The 24,000-nt window shown below is 44.1% G+C and overlaps 1 protein-coding gene across 3 annotated transcripts in view; it reads left to right on the top strand.

Moving 5' to 3' along the window:
• Positions 1–4,530: 4,530 nt before the first annotated feature.
• The window catches only part of cemip2 (cell migration inducing hyaluronidase 2), a 166,173-nt gene continuing 146,703 nt past the window's right edge, over positions 4,531–24,000 (top strand). For 2 of the 3 annotated variants that reach the window (XM_070887497.1, XM_070887515.1), the window contains exon 1: positions 13,409–13,695. The gene's annotated coding sequence lies outside the window, so the exon portion shown is untranslated. Of the gene's footprint in view, positions 4,908–13,408; positions 13,696–24,000 lie in introns of those variants that run through there. The other variant, XM_070887505.1, reaches the window with a different exon arrangement.

The raw sequence follows: 24,000 nt of genomic DNA, 5'->3' as shown, positions 1-24,000 counted from the left end.
TCTCCCAGAGGGTTGTGAATCTGTGGAATTCTCTGCCCAAGGAAGCAGTTGAGGCTAGCTCATTGAATGTATTCAAATCACAGATAGATAGATTTTTAACCAATAAGGAAATTAAGGGTTACGGGGAGCGGGCGGGTAAGTGGAGCTGAGTCCATGGCTAGATCAGCCATGATCTTGTTGAATGGCGGAGCAGGCTCGAGGGGCTGGATGGCCTACTCCTGTTCCTAATTCTTATGTTCTTATGTTCTTATTTTTGACTGTAGAGACCCAACCTTGAGTAAGGCCATAGCGATAGCCCAGGTGTTCATTGCCACCAGTGACAATACGAAGCAAATCTCTCAGCACACAAGTGCTGCGACAAGTACTGTGAACAAAGTGACGTTGTTTTCGAATCGTAACGTACAGGGCAGGTCACACATACCTGCAGCTACACGTCCGCAGATGTCTCAGAGTCCACCATCAAGGGTAGTGAATGCAAAGCCATTAACACCTTGTTGGCGATGGGAGGGTGATCATTGTTTCCATTCATACCGATTTAAAGAGTACATTTGCAAGGGCTGTGGAACAATGGGACACCTCCAACGAGTGTGCAGGCGAGCTGCAAAGACTGTTAAACCTGCAAACCACTATGTTGCAGAGGAGGACAGATCCACGGAGGATCACGATGAACCAGAGCCTCAGATCGAGGAGGTAGAGATACATGGGGTGCACATATTCACCACGAATTGTCCCCCGATAATGCTGAATGTTGAACTAAATGGACTCCCGGTGTCAATGGAGCTGGACATGGGCACGAGCCAGTCCATCATGGGCAAAAAGACTTTCAAAAGGTTGTGGTGCAACAAGGCCTCAAGGCCAGTCTTAACTCCAGTTCGCACGAAACTAAGAACTTACACTAAAGAACTGATTCCTGTAATCGGCAGTGCTACTGTAAAAGTCTCCTATAAGGGAGCAGTGCACAAGCTACCACTCTGGGTGGTACCGGGCGATGGGCCCACGTTGCTCGGCAGGAGCTGGCTGGGAAAGATACACTGGAACTGGGACGTCGTCCGAGCGCTATCGCCCACTGATGACACCTCATGTGCCCAGGTCTTAAACAAATGTCCTTCGCTGTTCGAACCAGGCATTGGGAAATTCCAAGGAGCAAATGTGCAAATCCACCTAATTCCGGGGGCGCAACCCATCCATCACAAGGCGAAAGCAGTACCATACATGATGAAATAGTAGAGATCGAACTAGACCGGCTGCAAAGAGAGGGCATAATTTCCCCGATCGAGTTCAACGAATGGGCCAGTCCTATCATCCCAGTCCTCAAGGGAGACGGCACTGTCAGAATCTATGGCGATTACAAAGTAACTATCAATCGTTTCTCCCTGCGGGATCAATACCCACTACCAAAGACCGACGACCTCTTTGCAACACTGGCGGGAGGAAAGACGTTCATGAAGCTGGATCTGACTTCAGCCTACATGACGCAGGAACTGGAGGAATCATCGAAGGCCCTCACCTGCATCAACACGTTTACAACAGATGCCCGTTTGTATTCCGATCGGCGGCGGCGATATTCCAGAGAAACATGGAAAACTTACTGAAGTTGGTCCCACACACCGTGGTCTTCCAGGATGACATCTTGGTCACAGGTCAGAACACAGATGAGCATCTGCAGAACCTGGAGGAGGTTCTTAGTCGACTCAACCACGTGGGGCTCAGGTTAAAATGCTCGCAGTGCGTTTTCTTGGCGCCTGAAGTGGAGTTCCTGGGAAGGAGGATTGCGGCGGACGGCATCAGGCCCACCAATGCAAAGACGGAGGCAATCGAGAACGCACCGAGGCCACAGAATGTGACGGAGCTGCGGTCGTTTCTGGGACTCCTGAACTACTTTGGTAACTTCTTACCAGGTCTCAGCACGCTGTTGGAACCACTACATGTCTTACTACGAAAAGGGGATGAATGGGTTTGGGGCAAAAGTCAAGAAAATGCCTTTGTAAAAGTGAGAAAATTGTCATGCTCAAACAAATTGCTTGTGTTGTATGATCCATGCAAGCGTTTGGTATTAGCATGTGATGCATCGTCATATGGCGTCGGGTGTGTATTGCACCAAGCTAATGATTTCAGGAAACTGCAACTGGTTGCTTATGCATCCAGGAATCTGTCTAAGGCTGAGAGAGCCTTCAGCATGATTGAGAAAGAAGCGTTAGCTTGTGCCTATGGGGTGAAGAAAATGCATCAATATCTGTTTGGGCTAAAATTCGACTTGGAAACTGACCATAAGCCACTTATATCCCTGTTCTCCGAGAGTAAAGGGATAAATACCAACGCATCGGCCCGCATCCAGAGATGGGCGCTCATGTTGTCCGCATACAACTATGCCATTCGCCACAGGCCAGGCACAGAAAACTGCGCCGATGTTCTCAGTAGGCTGCCATTGTTCACCACGGGGGTGGAAATGGTGCAGCCCGCAGATCTAGCCATGGTTATGGATGCATTTGAGAGTGAGCAATCACCCATCACTACCCGGCAGATCAAAACCTAGACAAGCCAGGACCCCTTATTTATCTCTAGTCAAAAGCTATGTGCTTCACGGGAGCTGGTCCAGTGTCCCAATGGAAATGCAGGAAGAGATAAAGCCGTTCCAGCGGCGAAAAGATGAAATGTCTATACAGGCAGACTGCCTCCTGTGAGGCAATTGAGTACTGGTCCCCAAGGGCAGAGACACTTTGATCAATGACTTCCACAGTACCCACCCAGGCATCGTAATGATGAAAGCGATAGCCAGATCCCACGTGTGGTGGCTCGGTATCGATGCAGACTTAAGAGTCCTGCGTTCACAGATGTAATACATGCTCGCAGTTAAGCAATGCACCCAGGGAGGTGTGGCTATGTTTATGGTCTTGGCCCTCCAAACCGTGGTCTAGGGTACACGTCGACTATGCAGGCCCGTTCTTGGGTAAAATGTTCCTTGTGGTTGTAGACGTGTATTCAAAGTGGATTGAATGTGAGATAATGTCGGCTAGCACATCCGCTGCCACTACTGAAAGCCTGCGGGCCATGTTTGCCACACACGGTCTGGTGAGCGACAACAGGCCATGTTTTACCAGTGCTGAGTTCAAAGAATTCATGACCCGTAAGGGGATCAAACATGTCACATCTGCTCTGTTTAAACCAGCGTCCAATGGTCAGGCAGAGAGAGCAGTGCAAACCATCAAGCAGGGCTTGAAGAGGGTAGCTGAAGGCTCACTGCAGACTCGCTTATCCTGAGTCCTACTTAGCTACCGCACGAGACCTCACTCACTCACTGGGATCCCACCTGCTGAACTGCTCATGAAAAGAGCACTTAAGACAAGGCTCTCGTTAGTTCACCCTGATCTACATGAACAGGTAGAGAGCAGGCGGCTTCAACAAAGCGCATACCATGAAAGCGCAAATGTGTCTTGCGAGATTGAAATCAATGAACCTGTATTTGTATTAAATTATGGACAAGATCCCAAGTGGCTTTCCGGCACTGTCATGGCCAAAGAGGGGAGCAAGGTGTTTCGGGTCAAACTTTCAAATGGACTCATTCACCGGAAACACTTGGACCAAATCAAACTCAGATTCACAGACTATCCTGAGTAACCCACCTTGAACCCTATCTTTTTTATCCCCCAACATACACACAGTGGCAACCGGCACTACGGTTGACCACGAAGCAGAACCCATCATCCACAGCAGCCCAGCAAGGCCAGCTGCACAGCAGCTCAGTGAGGACCCAACAAATGATTCAATAACACCAGCTTTCACACCGAGACGAGCAACCAGGGCAAGAAGGGCCCCAGATCGACTCACATTGTAAATAGTTACACTATTGACTTTGGGCGGGGAGTGTTGTTATATATGTAAACTTGTATTTACTCTGTACAGCCACCACGGGGCTCATCTCCTGGAGTCCCAAGGGATCCCATAATCCCTTGGGAGCTCAGGTATTTAATGAGACTTCACAGATTGGAGACCTGCAGTAAAAGACTAAGGTCACACTTTACTTTGAGCTCACAGTGTTCAGTCTGATTCTTTCTCCATACACTACAGACACAATGTGCCGAAATGTCCTCCTTCTGCGCTGTAGAGTTCTATGTTTCTGTAATGGCTATGGGTGAAAAATCTGCTGCTAATTCGATTCTCAGTTCTGGTACATCACGATGGGATTAAGGCTATTTAAAAAAAAATAATGTTCACGTGCAATGTAGTGTGTTTACCCTGATTAGGGGGGGGAAATGGTTTGCAAGAGGAAGCATCAGTAAGATGCAGGACTCCATCCTGAGTACGTGCTCTGTCAGGGGGATGTTATCTGCAGTAAGATCCTGTTGACAGAGACTAGGGAATGTAGGAACGGCATGGCATTATTGACCCTGAAAATTTCTCCTCCTCTATCCAAGAGGAGGAGGAGCACAGGACAGTGTCTTCTCCCTTTCCCCTTCATAAGAAGTGGATGGCAATGAGAGGAACGGCACAAAATCCTGCAGCTTGGGCGGAAAGAAATCGTTGAGAGGGAAAGTTTTATTCCCTGAAAGAGTTGCTGAATTCAAACTCAGTCAAGTTCTGAGGAGCAAACATGTGGTTTACATTCCGTTAATGAGGGAGATAGCAGTTAATTACAGCAGCATTTGCTTTAAATCAAATGATTTAAAAATAAGTGAGACAGTCTTTATAACTGTTATAAACTGAATAGGCAATTCATCACAAAAAACAAACAAAACGCAATTTCAATCTGCAGAGTCTTTTAAGTCAGCCAGTTGCAGGAGATTAAATTGTTCCATTGAAACACAGAAGTTGGAGGCCAAAGCTGTACTCTCACTGCATCCTACTGAGGATCAATTTCCGATATTGAAGCCAACTAGCATAAACTCTGAACAGCCCCCTCTGATCATAAGGTAAGTCTTTGAATGGCAAAAGTATTGTCTGTTGCTTCAATATAGAGGAAGACATTTCGGTTTTGTTACATTTCATTTGTAAAAGCTTCTTTCTCTTTTAATTGAAAAGAAAAAAGAAAGACTTGCATTTAAACAGCGCCTTTCACAACCACCAAGCATCCCAAAGCGCTTTACAGTCAATGAAATACTTTTGAAGTATAGTCGCTGTTATAATGTAGGAAATGCGGCAGCCAATTTGTGCACAGCAAGCTCCCACAAACAGCATGTGATAATGTGCAGATAATCTGTTTTTGTTATGTTGATTGAGGGATAAATATTGACCAGGACAATTGCTGGGACGTTGGCAATTGCCTGGGCTAGTGAGTCGTCTTTAACAAGTCATTTTTATTAGTATTTTACATGGCAAGCTTTTGGCCATCTGCTGTAATATGTCCTTATGTGGCTCGGTGTCAAATTTTGTTTGATAACGCTCCCGTGAACTACCTTGGGATGTTTGACTGCATTAAAGGCGCCATATAAATACAAGTTGTTGTTGCGTTGAAACATTGGTAATATATTTTATTCCAGACTTTCTTCTGAAAGTGTGACTAAACCTATTTAACTCTGCCTGTGTTTCTTAAACAGAAAAACTGATTTCCACCCACATGCATCTGTAATCCAATTTTTTTGTTGCTGTATATTAAAGCCCACCCGAATTCAAGTTCGTGGGTTTATGTGATTTACACAACTCCCAGTTGTCTCATCGTGTAACTGTAATAGGTTTTCCAGGAATACTGCTGGCAGTGTCATCCATTGCCATTCAGATAATGCAACTGATACCTTCTAAACTGTGCTGAGAATGTAACTTTTATATAATACATTTTTGTTTAAAGCCAAATGAACTACTCCTGCTCCTATTTCTTACATTCTTATATTTGTTTTTGAAATTAGTAGAAGGAAAACTAAATATGCCCTTATTGCATGAGGTGCACTCTAGAACTTGAAATCAACAGTGTTTTGATCAAATTGTCTCTCTCGTCCTCTCAAATATTTTTGAGTTGGGGAACCAAAACTCAATTCAAACACAAGTAATATTGTAAGACACATAGTATTACAAAGTTGGAAAGGGGATCAGTGCAGATTCACCAGAATGATACCAGGGCTAATGGGGTTAAATTATGAAGGCAGGTTGCATAGACTAGGCTTGTATTTCCTCGAGTATCGAAGATTAAGGGGTGATTATAATTGAAGTGTTTAAGATGATTAAAGGATTTGATAGGGGAGAGAGTGAGAAACTATTTCCTCTGGTGGAAGAGTCCAGAACAAGGGGACATAACCTTAAAATTAGAGCTAGGCCGTTCAGGAGTGATGTCAGGAAGCATTCCTTCACACAAAGGGTAGTGGAAATCTGGAACTCTCTCCCCACAAAAGCTGTTGAGGCCGGGGGTCAATGGAAAATTTCAAAACTGAGATTTTTGTTTGGCAAAGGGGGAGTAAGGGTTCCGGAACCAAGGCGGATAGATGGAGTTAAGATACAAATCAGCCATGATCTAACTGAATGGTGGAACAAGTTTTTGGGGTGGGGGCACTGAATGATCTACTCCTGTTTCTATTTGTCAGATCAGGTGCAGTAAAGAAGGATAATTAATTGTTACCAGTGATTTGGGCTCAATTTTCCCCAACGCATTTTTTTGGCATACTTGAAAAGTTACGCCCGACTTTTTGGGGCCCAAGTACGCCAAGAAAAAAAGTGTTGCAAGTTTCCTCATTGCATCTCTTCATTTTGGCCTGGCGTAACCCGACCTTTAGTTTTGGGGGTGGAGCCTTGATTTGCGCCAAAACGATCGGGCTGCCATGGTAACCAGGGACATGATACAAGCTGAGGCTGCAAAGTGAAACATACAGCCATCTCCCAACACATTAAAAGAATTGAAAAACACATAGCACCAACTTACCTTCAACCCCGCCCAAAGGCTGTCCGGTCTTCTCGATCGCCGGTTCGTGTCTCTCTCTCTCTCCCACTGTGTGTGTGAACCAGGGACCGAGAATGGGACCGGACAGCCTTCGGGCGGGGTTGGAGGTAAGTTGCTGCTATGTGTTTTTCAATTATTTCAGTGTGTCCGGCATCTGCTGCACCACTTTCATTACCTGCGCCGATTTCCTTAACTTTAGGGAAGGTTTTTCAGGACAGGCCACATACGCTGGCCTAATCAGAACTGGAGTAACTCTCAGCTGGCCAAACTTCCCTAAATGGCCAGAAGTGGCGTAGATGGTTGGTTACGCCCCCTTTGGCTGAAAAAAAAACTGATAAAAAAAATTCATAAGTGAGTTACGCTGGTGCAAATTGATTGGGGAAACTGGGGATTTTTAAGTTAGGCCAGAAAAAGCAGCCTGCTCCAAAAAAAATTGCGCAAATACTGGGGAAAATTGAGCCCAATGAGAGGTGAGATTAAATATAGTGTGACCAGGAACATTGCAATCTGTTTGCTCTGAATCGGAACAATTAACCATTAATGTGCTGGGAGGTCCAAGGAACTCCATATTCTCTGGGACAGTCAACACTTTCAATTTTCTGCTCAATGCTGTGACTCTGAAACAAATGCTAATATTACAGTAAAGAACTGAAGAATCATCAGGAATAGCTTTACTGTTGCAATATTAAACACAAAAAACATTTTAAAATATACATTTAAGATGTTAAACATTTTAATGCTGCATCCATTTCCCTCCATTTTCTCTATTTAGCTTTAATTTCAACTTAATTCTTCCAAATAAAACAACACACTGGTATTGTGGCAAAAGACAAAATACTGCAGATGCTGAAAATCTGAAATATAAACAGAAAATTCAGGAAACACTCAGAAGATCATGTAGCATCTGTGGAGAGTAAAACAGAGTTTTACAAGTGAAAGGTCACCAACCTGAACCGTTGGCCCCGATTTTAACTCCAGGTGGATTCCTCGCTCAGGCTTGAGTTAAAATTACAGTCAGGTTTCAATGATGTAATCGGGCTGCAACATGCATTTGTAAAGAAGGACCTTGTTGGCTCTGGGTATGTGTCCTTGCTCCCTGCTCAGGAAAGCAGGTTAAAATTGCAGATGTTATGATCGCTGTGGCTTTTGGACAGGTAAGAGCCAGGGGGATTTTAACTGTCCACCCGCCCGGTTTCTGCAGAGTGAGTAGGATTAAAGTGACCCCTGTTAACTCGGTTTCTCTCTCCACAGATGCTGCCTGATTGTTTCCAGAATTTTCTGTTTGTATCACTGGTGTTGCAGATTGGCTGCCCATTGTAGAAACTGCCCAATTTCCATTTCCATTAAAATCAATGGTAATCGATTGTTTTTTATAATGGGCGGCCAATCTGCAGTGTCAGTTTTGGCTGGGTGACAAGTTGAATTGGGATGCGTTGTACTGGTGCCTAGTAGCCCCACCTAGTGACCATTCTTCAGGTGCAAGCCTTACCATAGAAAGTTACAGCACAGAAGAAAGGTTAGTTCATCCCTTCATATCTGTGCTGGCTTTTTGCTATAGCAACCTAAAACTAATCTCACTGCCCCGGTCTCAGCCCATAGTCCCATATCTGTCGCTGCCTCAAAATGTATCCACCTTTCCATCAAAACAGGCAACGGTCTCTGCCTGAACCACTCTCTGTGGCAAAGCATTCCATACACCACCCATCGTTGGGAAAATGTTGGAATCCATTGCTAAGGAAGTGATATCAGGGCACTTAGCAAATCATAACATCATTAGGCAGAGTCAACATAATTTTATGAAAGGATTTTATTAGAGTTTTTTGAGGATGTAACCAGCAGGGTAGATAAAGAGGAACCAGTGGATGTAGTGTATTTGGATTTCCAAAAGGCATTCGATAAGGTGCCACATAACAGGTTATTACACAAGACAGGGTTCATGGGATTGGAGGTAATGTGTTAGCATGGATAGAGGATCGGTTAATGGACAGAAAACAGAGTAGGGATAAACGGGTCTTTTTCAGTTTGGCAGGCTGTAACTAGTGGGGTGCCACAAGGATCAGTGCTGTGGCCTCAGCTATTTAAAATCTATATTAATGACCTAGCTGAAGGGACCGAGTGTAATGTAGCCAAGTTTGCTGATGATACAAAGCTAGGTGGGACAGTATGCTGCGAGGAGAACAGAAAGCATCTGCAAAGGGATATAGATGACTAAGTGAATGGGCAGTAAGGTGGCAGATGGAGCATAATGTAGGGAAATGTGAGGTTATTCACTTTAGTAGGAAGAATAGAAAAACAGAATATTTTTAAACGGTGGGAAACTTTTAAATGTTGGTGTTCAGAGAGATTTGGGTGTCCTCATGCAAGAAACATAGAAAGCTAGCATGTAGGTACAGCAAGCAATAAGGAAGGTAAATGGCATGTTGTCCTTTATTGCAAGGGGGGTGGAGTATAAGAGTAAGGAAGTCTTGCTACAATTGTTCAGGGTTTGGTGAGACTACATCTGGAGTACTGCACACAGTTTTGGTCTCCTTATCAAAGGAAGAATATACTTACCTTGGAGGCGGTACAACGGAGGTTCACTAGATTGCTTCCTGGGATGAGAGGGTTGTCTTTTGATGAGATATTGTGTAGAATGGGCCTATACTCTCTGGAGTTTAGAAGAATGAGAGGTGATCTCATTGAAACATACAAGATTCTGAAGGGGATTGACAGGGTAGATGCTGAGAGGTTATTTCCCCTGGCTAGAGTGTCTAGAACTAGGGAGCACAGTCTCAGGATATGGGGTAGACCATTTAAGACAGAGAGGAGGAGGAATTTCTTCACTCGGAGGGTTGTGAATATTTGGAATTCTCTGCCCCAGAGAGCTGTGGAAGCTGAGTCTCTGAATATATTCAAGGCTGTGATAGATAGATTTTTGGAGTCTTTGGGGATATGGAGATGGGGCGGGAAAGTGGAGTTGAGGTCGATGATCAGCCACGATCTTATTGAATTGCGGAGCAGGCTCGAGGGGCCATATGGCCTATTCCTGCTCCTATTTCTTATGTTCTTATGTTCTTATTCTCCGCATAAACAACATTCTCCCTGTACCTCCTCTTTCCTTATAATTATAGCTTCCCATCCCTGACAGCACCTTGGTCAATCTACACTTTACAATGAACGTTAAGAGGCTAGTTCCCCATGAACAGCATCACAGCTAAATGCCCTTCAGGCACAACAGCAACTTGCATTTACACAGTGCTTTTAACCTAGTAAAACATCCCAAGCTGCTTCACAGGAGAGTTATCACAAAAGATTTGACACCGAGCCACATAAGGAGCTATTAGGACTGTTAGTCAACCTCTTTCCTCCTGTGGTTCACAACAACACGTTTCAATTAATCTCTATCTTTCAAACCCTCCAAAAAATGGTTGAAACCATGCTCCTTTTATACCATATTTTGCCTACATCAAAGGAACATGTCACAGATAAGACCTTATGATGTATCGACTCTTGAATCCTTTGAAAACGGTTGATTTACATAAACAGTCTTAGTTGTTTACTTCAAAGCTGCTTTTCTGAAACACATTTTCCTGGCTTAACTGTTCTCCAGTCCTTTGGAGAATAGGAAACATAGAAACATAGAAAATAGGTGCAGGAGTAGGCCATTCGGCCCTTCGAGCCTGCACCACCATTATTAATCGCTATATTTGCGTGCTACAGTTAATGGATTCCTCTGCCCACGTTTATTAAACTAGATGTCATTCCAGTTACTTATTTCCTTGCACAAGCATTTTTCGTAGCTAATACTCAGGAGAAGAGGATAAGCCATGCTTTTTTCTCATAGCATTTAAAAGCCATCCTGTTTATATTGGAAAGCCTGGTGCTTCAAGATACAAGGAAGTTTGATTATTAACCTTTAACATCCCAAGATGTCCAAAAGCTTGGTCAAAGAGGTAGGCTTTAAGGAGTGTCATAAAGGAGCAGAGAGAGAGGCGGAGAGATTTAGGGAGGGAATTCCAGAGCTTAGGACCTCTACAGCTGAAGGCACGGTCACCAATGGTGGAGCAATCGAAATCGGGGATGCGCAAGAGGCCAAAATTGGAGGAGCGCGGAGATCTCGGGGGATTGTAGGGCTGGAGGAGGTTATAGAGATGGGGAGGGGCGAGACTGTGGAGGGATTTGAAAACAAGGATACGAATTTTAAAATGGAGACGATGCCTCTTTCCAGCAGGGATTATTGGATCAGGAGCAGGGAAACTGGCCATATGTTTTCCCTTTCCATAGCCGGGAGTGCTCTGGCTAATTATAGTCCGGCAACTGCTGTACCACCTGAGATCAGTCAATGCAAAGTCAAGAAGACGCAGGAGCTGTCCCAAAAGTGGTCAAAAGATCAAAGCACCTGTGATGTAGGGTCGCCAACTCTGGTTGAACACATTCCTGAAGGTGTCATCACATGACCTCCTGCCTCCAACTCTTCCGCCCCCGCCCTCTCGCCATTGGTTGCTGGATATGTCCATCCTCGCGGTGCACCGCCTTCCTAGCCAATCAGAAAGTGAATACTCTTCATTACCTGATTGGATGATGCTTGATTGCCAGTCAAACAACCTTTTTTGTCCCAAATCCAATATTTTTAAAACTAGTAAACAAAATTATGCAGTTTTTTTTCTTCAAAAAAAAAAAAATTTTTTAAGTGCCCCTATGATATTTCTTCTGGGTGTTGCTCGCAGCAGTGTCCTAGAGATTAGTCTTTAATTCCTGGAGACTCCACGGCAATCCAGGAGGGTTGGTGACCCTTACTATGATGGCATGCGCTCTTGTCTTAACACTGCTGTCAGTAATGCAAGGTGAAACCATCTCTGTTAGTGGCGTGTACAGCCTTTGGCAGCACCAACGCAGTTTAGCTTACTGTCCTGAGTTGCTGCTGACTTTTGACTATAAACAGTTTATGACTATTGCCCAAATTTGTACAATATAGTGGGGTGAGGGCATAAGTCCAGAGACAGATGGGAGCTGACCTTTCCATACAGCTGGTTTGGCATGTTCCTGTGTGTGTGTCAGTGTATGCGTGTGTGAAGAAAAGTAAAAAAAGATGTAATGGAAATATAACCATCCTGAAGAAACTGACTCCATCTAGTAGTTGTTTAGACCCAACAGTTTCACTTTTCCTGCTCTGTCTCTTTGTCATGGCTCAGTTGGTAGCACCCTCGCCTCTGAGTCAGAAGGTTGGGAGTTTGGGTCCCACAAAAATCTAGGCTGACACTCTACTGCACTGTTGGAGGTGCTATCTTATGGATGAAATGTTAAATGGAGGCCCAATCTGATCTCTCAGATGGATGTAAAAGATTCTATGGCACTATTTTGATGAAGAGTAGGGGAGTTATCCCTGATGCTCTAGCTAATATTTATCCCTCAATCAACATCATGAAAACAGATTATTTGGTCATTATCACAATTCTGTTTGTGGGAGCTTGCTATATGCAAATTGACTGCTGTGTTTCCTACTTTACAACAGTGACTACACTTCAAAAAGTACTTCATTGGCTGTAAAGCGCTTTGGGACGTCCAGTGGCCGTGAAAGGTGCTATATAAATGCAAGTCTTTCTTTTTATTGGATTACGTTAATAGTATATTTTAAAATGTCACCGTGTTCCTTATAAATCAAATCTTTCCTGTCGCAAGCAGAGTGACAATGCACTAAGCCAACTATGGAAAGAAATTCTGAAGATATATTGATGCAAGGTGTAGATATACAGCAAAGCCCCAAGGAATGCTGAGGGAGAGATCTGCTGTAGAGAGGAAAGAAAGAACTTGCATTTATATAGCACCTTTCACAACCTCAGGATGTCCCAAGGCTCTTTACAGCCAATGAAGTACTGTTGAAGTGTAGTCACTGTTGTAATGTAGGGAAACGCGGCAGCCAATTTGCACACAGCAAGCTCTCACAAACAACAAAATGACAATGACCAGATCATCTGTTTTTTTTTGTGATTTTGGTTGAGGGATAAATATTGTGAAGGACACCCGGGAGAACTCCCCTGCTCTTTTTTGATTAGTGGCTGTGGGATCATTCGCCTCCACCTGAGAGGGCAGACGGGGCCTCGGTTTTAACATCTCACCCGAAAGACGGCACCTCCGACAGTGCAGCACTCCCCCAGCACTGGCACCGGGGATGTTGGCCTTGTATTTGTGCTCGAGACCTCGTTGAGACTGCTCCTTCTTTTCAATGAAGAGCAAGGCTGCGGAGCCTTAAATAAGCTAAAGTGATTTTATTCAAACTTTCAATAAAAATGAGTCCAAATAAAACTAAACTCACATTGCAAAGACAAGTGAACAGTTGTGCGAAATGGGGTAAAGGAAAAGACTGGAACTAGGCTGGTTTTTCCTAAGATGCCCATTAGGGGTCGTCAACTACACACTTCTGGTTTTAAATGGGGAAGAGAAAAAGAGATTTACAACTCAGAGAGAGAGAGAAAAGCAGATGACGAGGGACTGAAACTCCACCTTATCCCTGTCGCTGATTTAATCCAATCCGAACGTGCTTCACTTCCTTTTCCTATGTGCCGCCGCTGACTCGGCGCAAGGCAAGTGTGCGGGCAGCGGGGGGGGGAAGTTTGGTTCCAAAAGGAGAAGAGAAGAAATCTGCTGGCTACAGGGGGAAGCTTGTGATGTAGTGGCTGGAGAACAGATGGTCATCAGGGGCACCCCTTCCCCTTAAAAAAAAACACCCCACGCCATGGCTTTGGACAAGATGCTGCGAGAGATGTCCCGACCACGATGACCAGCAACTCTTTGACACATCCGAACTTTTATCCTGTGTGTGTGTTTGTTTGTTTTAAATAGCTCCACGTTTTAAGAAGGTAAGGAAACTTCCCTCCCCACTGAGAAACTTCGGTCTGAATGTTTGATGACTTTGCTCCACAGATACAACGGAGGTATCTCGGAGCTACGACCCTCTCCTGTGCGAGAGGGACTGCTCTCTGTGTGTGTGTGTGTGAGGGAGGGTTAACCTCAGCAGAGAGAAAACTTGTTTTTATTTGAAGTCACAGTAAAGTTCGACTATTTCTTCCTCCAGAGTTAGGGTGGGGTGTAAGGAGAAAGCATGTACTCTGGAGAAGGCTACAGCAAGCCCCATGTTTGATGCTTCTTCACCCCCATTGTTCCTTCTGAGCAGTATTGTTGCCCATCCCCCCCTCCATGATCAGACAAGTCATCAAGTAAATAGGGAGAAACTGGTTCCAGTGGCAGTGGGGTCACACACCCATTCAAACTAATTGGCAAAAGAGCTAGAGATGAGAGAAGGAGAATTTTTTTTTACCCCAGCGAGGAGTTGTGATCTGGAATGCACTGTTTGAAAGGACGGTGGGAGCAGATTCAGTAATGACTTTCAAAAAAGAATTGGTTAAATGCTTTGGGGGAGCAGAATTTGCAGAGATATGGGAAAGAGCAGGGGAAGTGGGGACCAATGTTCCATTTAATTTTTGGAGGAGTGAGCGGCCCATTCAAATTACTGTGCATGTGTGTTTTTTCCATTCAAACGCCTGCATGGGACCTCCAGAACACTGCAGCCGTGTAGCTTAACGGAAACATTAAGTGGGACCAATCAGATCGCTCTTTCAAAGAGATGGCACAGGCACGGTGGGCCGAATAGCCTCTTTCTGGACTGTATGATTCTAGGAAGTTACACATAATCTAAATTTTAACAATTGCATATGCTGTTGCTTTGAATGGTAACTAAGAGGAAATGATTATATAGATAGAATGAGTTTCCTGTTTTATTTTTCCTACTCAGGGAGTGCTGCACTGTTGGAGGTGCCGTCTTTCGGATGAGACATTAAACTGAGGGCCTCGTCTACCCTCTCTGACAGATGTAAAAGATACCTTGGCACTGTTTTGAATAAGCTAGGGGAGTTCTCCCAGGTGTTCTGGCCATATTAATCCCTTAGACAACATCATTAAAACAGATTATCATGTTATCGCATTGCTGTTTGTGGGAGCTTGCTGTGTGCATGTTGGCTGCCACATTTCCCTACATTATAACAGTGACTACACTTCAAAATGTACTTCATTGGCTGTGAAGCACATTGGGACGCCCTGAGGTTGTGAACGGTGGTATATAAATGCAAGGCTTTCTTTCTAGTTGATATCAGATGTTGGTGCCGATGCACTAAATGCCTTCAGCATTATATGCAAGCCTAAAGGAGGGGAGGGGTGAAGTGGAGATTTGCCAGGGTTCCTGCTTCTGATTAGTGCCCAGTGATGCCTGCTGGGAAGTGTGTGTAAGTGGCTGGCAGGTGTGGACAGAATCAGGGTCGGTTGTGATAATCTCCACTGTTAACAGTTACTGACCCGCATTGTCTAGGCTCACAGATAAAGAATGGTCATTTTTCTCGCCACCCTCAAAAAGGTGAGGAAACGGAAATGAAAAATCATTGGGAAAAATGACATTTCACTAAAAAGCTAAAGTTTTTGAAGAAGAAAAAAATAAGCAAATGTAATCGGTGACAAATGTCTTGGCTCATATAATTGTACATTTCTCCAAAAGGGAAATAAGGTGAGAGTTATTTACTCAGAGTGGTTAGAATGTGGAACTCGCTACCAGAGGAAGTGTTTGAGGCAAATAGCTTAGATGTTTTCAAAAGGAAACTAGACAAGTACTTGAGAGAAAAGGTAACAGAAAGAATTGCTGAAAGGCTGAGATATGGTGGATGGAATGGGAGGAGGTTCGTGTGGTGGTAAATACAGCACAGACTAGTTGGTCGAATGGCCTGTTTCTGTGCTGTATTATTCGACATCATTTCTCTTTATTCCAAACCTGGTGATGTGTTCCAGTTACAAATTTCAGATCTGCACTCGATAGGCTCTTGGGTTCAGTGTCACTGGGCACTGTTGTAAGCTGACCCTGTATGCCCTATGATGTAGTTTGGGATCTGGAATATTAGGTCCTTCATTGAAACACCTGTGAACTTATCCTTTTTGGCATGGAAGCAAGTCATCCTCGTTTCGAGGGACTGCCTCTGATGATGATGATGATCAGGAGTTTACCTTTGCTGCCCAATATCTAGTCATATATTAGTGTAACCTGGGTGTCATAATGATGAGACCCCTTGCTGTGTGCACTGGATATTGTAATATCACACGTGGCCCCATGTGCATTGCTGCTATCTTCTAGAAAGCAGCCTGATTTACAAACTCTTCTAAGACAGGTCCCATTGTAATCTAACAAACTGGCTTATTTTACATGTGGCATATGAATGAACAGAATATGGTTTTCAGTGACTTTCAATCTATTTCATGAAGCTCCTAGTAACACAGAAAGTAATAAAGCATTCCACTCCAACCCATTAATGGACTAAATTCATTTTACAGACAAGCAAACACCTGCAACTAGTTGGTCCTAACTTTAATAGAGAGTGTTATCTCTCTTCGGATGCTGTCTCTCTCTCTCTTTCTCTCTCTCTGACTGTTCCACTCTGAGCTTCTGCAAGCTGCCTTTCTTCCACCGCTTGACGGAAAGCCAAAGACTTGACCTCTACCCCTGCCCCAGCTCTCTGTCATGTCACCAATTGATTAGTTGAGTTATCAAAAGGGACCTGCTACTTCCCTCCTGGGCAGCTACCTCCTGTGGGGTCAAATGAATGAAGCCCATATATGTGTGAATGTTACTAGAATGTATTAACAAACCTATTGTCTCTTGGTTTGCGAGAGAAGCAACTCTGCTAACCGCTTTGTTTAGTCCCAACTACTGGGTCAAATTTGCTTTCTCCGATACCTATGTGAGGTAACAGAACTGCACCTGTGCTACATTTAACTCTCCTGCCCGGCCTCCCGCCTTTCACCCTTCTGCTCTCCTATCACTCCTTGTGCTCGCTGACATACAGTGGCTTCCGGTCCGGCAATGCCATGATTTTAAAATTGTCATCCTTGTGTTCAAATCCCTCCACGGCCTCCCACCGCACCCCGTGTTCCTCCAATTCTGGCATCTTGTGCATCCCTGATTTCCATCGCTCTATCATTGGCGGCTGTGCCTTCAGTTACCAATGCCCTAAGCACTAGAATACCCTCCCTAAACCCCTCTACCTCTCTTTCCCTCTTCAAAATACAACTTAAAACCTACCTCTTTGACCAAGCTTTTGGTAACCTGCCCTAATATCTTCTTCTGTGGCTCAGTGTCAAATTTTGTTTGATAATGTCCTGTGAAGCGCCTTGGAATGTTTTACTATGTTAAAGATGCTACATAAATGTAAGTTGTTAATAGCAACACCAAAGGCAGCATAAGTTAATTGGATATTTTTCCTAGGTTAAATAGTCAAAAATCTTGAACTGTGACAAGGCACTCCAGATTCTTTCCCAGAAGATGAGGCCTTTTACAACAATATTATATAATCATCTAATCAAGGGATGAATTAGACATGTATGGGGCGAGTGGGGTTGGGCAGCTGTAGGAGGTGGGGTGGGGTGGAGGTGGGTTTGGTGGTGGCGGAGGGGCTTGTTAGCCGTGGACTTGTAAAAACACAAGTGATTGGTTGTGTCATGTGCATAGCTCAAATCAACTGACTAGCACCGGAAATTTTGTAATCACTGGTTTGTTTGCCATTGAATTGGGCAAGAGCTCCCATGAAGTAACAATACCTGCCATGCTTTCAATGTACTTTCAACCAGCCTCATTACCCATTTATCTTCAATTTTCTATTTTTAACTCTTCCTGCCCTAAAAGGTACCACATTATAATGAAGTATGGCTCTCCCAGCTCTGCCATATGCGTAATATCGTATTCCAGGACCACGCTTTGTGTGTGAGCCTGAATAGTAAGTATTGGTCGGCATAAGATCACAGCTTGCATATCCATCCAGATAAACCAGCTGTGGTGCTGCTACTGCCACCTCACCAAGACCACTCCAACCCTGTTGTTGAGCTACAGTACGCGGACAACGCCTGCGTCTGTGCACACAGAGGCTGAACTCCAGGACATAGTCGACGTATTTACCGAGGCGTATGAAAGCATGGGCCTTACGCTAAACATTAGTAAGATAAAGATCCAACACCAGTCTGTCCTCACCGCACAGCACTGCCCCCCCAAACATCAAGATCCACGGCGTGGCCCTGGACAACGTGGACCACTTCCCTTATCTCGGGAGCCTCCTATCAACAAGATTAGGCATCGATGACGAGATCCAACACCGCCTCCAGTGCGCCAGTGCAGTCTTCGGCCGCCTGAGGAAAAGAGTGTTTGAAGATCAGTCCCTCAAAACTGCCACCAAGCTCATGGCCTACAGGGCTGTAATAATACCTGCCCTCCTGTATGGCTCAGAGACGTGGACTATGTACAGTAGACACCTCAAGTCGCTGGAGAAATACCACCAGCGATGTCTCCAAGATCCTGCAAATCCCCTGGGAGGACAGACGCACAAACATTAGCGTTCTCGTCCAGGCCAACATCCCCAGCATTGAAGCACTGACCACACTTGATCAGCTCCACTGGGCAGGCCACATAGTTCGCATGCCAGACACAAGACTCCCAAAGCAAGCGCTCTACTCTGAACTCGTCCACGGCAAACGAGCCAAAGGCGGGCAGTGGAAACGTTACAAAGACACCCTCAAAGGCTCCCTGATAAACTGCAACATCCCCACCGACACCTGGGAGTCCTTGGCCATAGACTGCCCTAAGTGGAGGAAGTGCATTCAGGAGGGCGCTGAGCTCCTCGAGTATCGCCGCCGAGAGCATGCAGAAATCAAGCGCAGGCAACGGAAGGAGCGTGCGGCAAACCAGGCTCCCTGCCCATCCTTTTCCTCAACGACTATCTGTCCCACCTGTGACAGAAAATGCGGTTCTTGTATTGGACTGTACAGCCACCTAAGAACTCATGCTAAAGGTGGAAGCAAGTCTTCCTCGATCCCGAGGGACTGCCTATGATGATGACTGCCACCTCACCAGAGATGGGCCAATGGCACAGGCCAGTACTGAATCGGGAACAGAGCTGTGCAGTTCACTATCGCACCACCTGATAGATTTACCGAGTGAGTGCCTTCAGTCAATCTCCATTCTTTTTAGCCGAAGAATAGGGGTAGGCCATTTAGCCCCTCGAGCCTGCTCCACCATTCAGTGAGATCACGGCTGATCTGCAACCTAACTCCATGTACCTGCCTTTGCCCCACATCCCTTAATGCCTTTGGTTAACACACATCTATCAATCTCAGATTTAAAATTAACCATTGACCCAGCATCAATTGCCTTTTGCAGAAGAGCATTCCAAACTTCTACCATCCTTGTGTTTTCTTGTCCCTCACCAAAGTAGGAAGAAAATACAAACAGCTCATTGTCATTGAATTTAGGGCCATAATTGAATCTTTCAACTTTTTCCTGCTGTTTAAATCGCAATTACATTATAGCCTTGTGATTCACTACTATGTATTTTTCTCTTGGTCACACGTCTTGTCATTCTAAATTTATTGCATGTGAGAGTGATCATCTCCATGCCACAAGGGATGTTAATTTAATGTGATTGATCAGTTGATGGCTGGCAATAGTTTTGAAGTAATCTCGGTCCAAGTTGAATGCCACATTAAGGTTCTAGAGAAATAGATGATGCGAATGAAGTATTAACTAGCCTTGAAAGCCATGTCGAACCTAATTGTTCCTGAGCTGCTGGAATCATGAAGTGACATCAAGAAAGCCAATTAATCAAGAGTTAAAATTTAGATGTATGGTTAGCTAGATATTGTGACACTTTTTATCTTTGGGAGCAGAGGAAAATTTACAGATTTCCTCGATTAGTAAGTTGCCTCCTTAACATTGTATCTCTTGTGCATCCCTGATTTTCTATTGCTCCACCATTGGCGGGTGTTCCTGCAGCTGTTTAGGCCCTAAGCTCTGGAATTCCCTCCCTAAACCTCTCTGCTTCTCTACCTCTTTCTCCTCCTTTTAAGTCACTCCTTTAAACATAGCTCTTTGACCAAACTTTTTGTTGCAATGCCATAATATCTCCTTGCGTGGCTAGGTGTCAAACTCTTTCGTAGAACACTGGTGAGGGTGAATTGCAGAAGTTCGTCAGTTGACTGAAAGATGTGAAAACAGGAAATGCCTGTGTATGGACACAGTAAAGTACTGTTACTGGTGATGCTGTTCTTGGAATATATGTGCTGTAAAAGTTCCTGGTAATCAACTCCTGATTAGAATGATTCAGCACAGAAGGAGGCCATTTGGCCATTGTGCCTGTGTCGGTTCTTTGAAAGTTCTCCAATTAGTCCCACTCCCCCTGCTCTTTCCCCATAGCCCTGCAAATATTTTCCCTTCGAGTATCAATCCAGTTGTCTTTTGAAAGTTACTGTTGAATCTGCTTCCACCGCCCTTTCAGGCCGTGCAATCCTGATCATCATAACTCGTTGCATTCAAAAAATTCTCATCTCCTCTCGGTTTCTTTTCCCAATTATCTTAAATCTGTGTCCTCTTGTTACCGACACTCCTGCCAGTAGAAACAGTTTCTCCTTAGTTACTCTAGAAAAATCCTTCATCGTATTGAATCCTCTATCAAATCTCCCCTTAGCCTTCTCTGCTCTAAGAAGAACAACCTCAGATTCTTGAGTCTGTCCACATATCTGATTTTCATTTTTTGCTGAAAAACAAACAGAATCATGGAATTTAATCCCCCAAACCTGGCTCTAGATCCAACTAATGAAAATGGTATTTGACTTAGTTGGTGACTGTAAAATAGTGATCCTTCTCATCGTTAAACCTGTATTAATAAAGAATGACTTGCATTCATAAAGTGCCTTTCACAACCTCAGGACATCCCAAGTGCTTTACAACCAATGAAGTACTTTTTGAAGTGTCATCACTGTTGTAATGTGGGAAACGCGGCAGCCAGTATGCGCAGAGCAAGGTCCCAGTGTGATAATGACCAGATAATGTTTTTTCTTCTCGGGTGTCCCTGCACATGTTTGTCCTAGTCCACTGCCAGTAGCACTCTGTAACAGACCTCAAGGAACTGCTTGAGAACAACCTTGATTGATTATTTGATTTTTCTCCTCTTTGCAGTGAAGAAACAGCTCGTTTCTCATCAGCCTTATCATTCTTAGTCATGACTGAAGGCTATGTTATGAAATGTAGGTACATGCCCTATCAAATTGTGCCACTGTGTATGGAATTCCAAAATGCTCTGGCATTGCATTGTTTTAAAATGGCGGGTTTTATTGAATCAACATATCTGACATCGACAATTTAGGAAGGATGTCAAGGTCTTGGAGAGGCTGCAGTGGAGATTTAGTAGAATGGTACCAGGGAGGCAGGACTTCAGTTACGTGGAGAGACTGGAGAAGCTGGGGTTGATCTCCTTAGAGCAGAGAAGGTTCAGGGGAGATTTAATAGTCGTTCAAAATCATGAAGGGTTTAGTACAGTAAATAAGGAGAAACTGTTTCCACTGGCAGAGGACACAGATGTATATCTGCCTCCAAAATGCCGGGCCTCTTGTTTATTGGGGCAGGGGGGGGTGGGGGGGTTGAGGGGGAGGGTGTTGAATAGTGACCACAATCCTATAGATTTGCAGCTGACAGCTGAAGCTGCTAAGTTGAAAGATTTAATACGGAAACTCCTTTATCACTCCAAATTGAAAACAGAAAGGCAGCAATTACCTAACTGTTGGTTTCAATGGGGGTTGGGGGTGGGGGTGGGATGTCTGACAGATGACAATAGCTTCTGACCATTCAAGGGATGACCGCCTGGAAACATCAAAGGAGAAGTTGCTGCCACATAAAACCGGTTTTATGTTGTGTTTGGCAATATTTCTGAAGTGGTGGTTTCTGTTAGTGTGTCTGTGTAAATGTGCGATCAGGTATAAGCACTCATTGTTCTTTTTATAAGCATAGTTTCCAGTGGATTGCATGTGATGTGTTCAGGCAAGTTTTACATTCTTCTCTCTATGTAGGCAGGAAGTCTTGACTGTTAATCTGCTAACAATAAGGACTGTTGTTTTAGAACAATTTCCACAATTATGTTTTTAAGAAATTGTTGTCGTGATGATTTAATTTATTTTGAGGGGGATTTTTAATTGCAAAACATGGCGTTTATCTTCCACAGTTTAAGCTTGTTTAATTTTCATGTACCACAGGGCATTGTGAAAAATGAGTCATAAAACAGTATTAAATGTTGATTTATTTCCCCTCTAAACCGAATTGGCACAAGATGTTTCCACTTGTGGGGGAGTCCAAAACTAGGTGGTATAATTTAAGATAGTCACTAATAAATCCAATAGTGAATTTAGGAGAAAATTCTTTATCCAGAGAATGTAGTTAGAATGTGGAACTTGCTACCACAGGGAGTAGTTGAGACAGTTAGCATAGATGCATTTAAGGGGAAGCTGGATAAGTACATGAGGGAGATAGGAATAGAAGATGTTCTGATTGGGTGAGATGAAGTAGGGTGGGACAAGGCGCATGTGGAGCATAAACACTGGCATAACCCCCTAGACCACATTCCCAGTGCTCCCAGGTTCCAGGATCTCCCAGTTATTCCAGACGCCAGAACCTGCCTCAATAATCCTGGACCAGTTAGACTGAATGGCCTGCTTCAGTGCTGTAAATTCTATGTAAAACAACTTATGCTTCTAAAAGCCTGAGGCACAGCGTTTCTTGAACCAAATGCATGGCATTCTGGATTATTTAACAGGGTAAGGATTAAAACTAGAAAAATTAATTTTGTTTTGACAAAAATGGTCAAAATTTAATTTAAGATGGCTTGAAGGATAAGGGAGTGTTTGAAGTTGGGTTGAATTTCCGTTTGTGTAAAAGGTGATCAACACGAACATATCGCCTCAATAACTTAAAACATTTCAAGGCGCTTCACAGGAGTGTTAGCAAACAGAATTTGACACCGAGCCACATAAGGAGATATTACGGCAGATGACCAAAAGCTTGGCCAATGAGGTAGGTTTTAAGGAATTCTATCAGCATAACCCTCTATTTCCTTCCCCCTCGTGCTTATCTAGCTTCCCCTTAAATGCATCTATACTGTGCGCCTCAACTCCTCCCTGTGGTAGCAAGTTCCACATTCTCATCACTTGAAAATTGCATTTTAAAACAAATTCACCAAAATGCCATGTTTGTCTATTTGTGTGGTCTGTTCGTAGGAGATGTCACTTAAATAATTCTAAGAAGAGTATTAAGCGATATGGAACTAAGGTGGGTAGATGGAGTTAAGATACAGATCAGCCATTATCTGATTGAATGGCAGAACAGGCTCGAGGGGCTGAATGGCCTCCTCCTGTGCCTATGTTGCTAGAACTGCTCGTGATTTTGACCAAAGGTTTAATGAGTTATTTCCTGCCCGTATCCTTCAATTCCTTTTGTGTGTGGATGTGCTGAGATCAGCCAGTGTGTCAAACCATTTCCTGCAAACCATCTGTACTTAAAACACTGTTCACTCAATAACTTTTGTGACTCCCGGACTTTCACTGAAACCTGATGAAAGGCTTTTCTCTCAATGGAGGGCTGTTTTTCTCATTAAAAAACCCCACTGCAACTTCTGTCAATCTGAAGCAAAAATAGCTGGCACGCAGCAGGCTAGTCAGCATCTGAGGCGAGGAGATAAGTTCATCTTTCAGACATACGTCCCTTCGCCAGACCTTAAAAAATAAATGATGAACAAACACTTCAATAGAATCGGAACAAAGGAGAGGGGAGGGATTGGAACATAGGAACAGGAGGAGGACATTTAGCCCTTGAGTCTGTTCCGCCATTCCATATGATCATGGCTGATCTGTGGCCCAGCTGCATATACCCCCCTTTGTCCCATATCCCTTAATATCTTTGGTTAACAATCTATCAATATTAGATTTAAAATTAACAACTGACCTTGCATCAACGGCTGTTTGCGGAAGTGAATTCCAAACTTCTACCGCCCTTTGTGTGTAGATGTGTTTCCTAGCTTCACTCCTGAAAGGTCTGGCTCTAATTTTTAGTCTATGCTTCCAAGCCCTAGATTCCCCAACAAGCAGAAATAGTTTCTCTCTATCTACCCTATCAGTTCCCCTTACTATCGTGAAAACTTTGATCAAATCATCTAAGTTCCAAGGAATACAATCCTAGTTGTGTAATCTCTCATTTGTAATTTAACCCTTGGAGTCTGGGTCATTATCATAGGCAGTCCCTCGGAATCGAGGAAGACTTGCTT

This window comes from Pristiophorus japonicus, chromosome 1 (genome assembly GCF_044704955.1).
Source record: "Pristiophorus japonicus isolate sPriJap1 chromosome 1, sPriJap1.hap1, whole genome shotgun sequence".
In the NCBI taxonomy this organism is placed as follows: Eukaryota; Metazoa; Chordata; class Chondrichthyes; family Pristiophoridae; genus Pristiophorus; species Pristiophorus japonicus.
The sequence above is the reverse complement of the archived record's forward strand: the minus strand, read 5'-3'. Positions and strand labels throughout refer to the sequence as shown.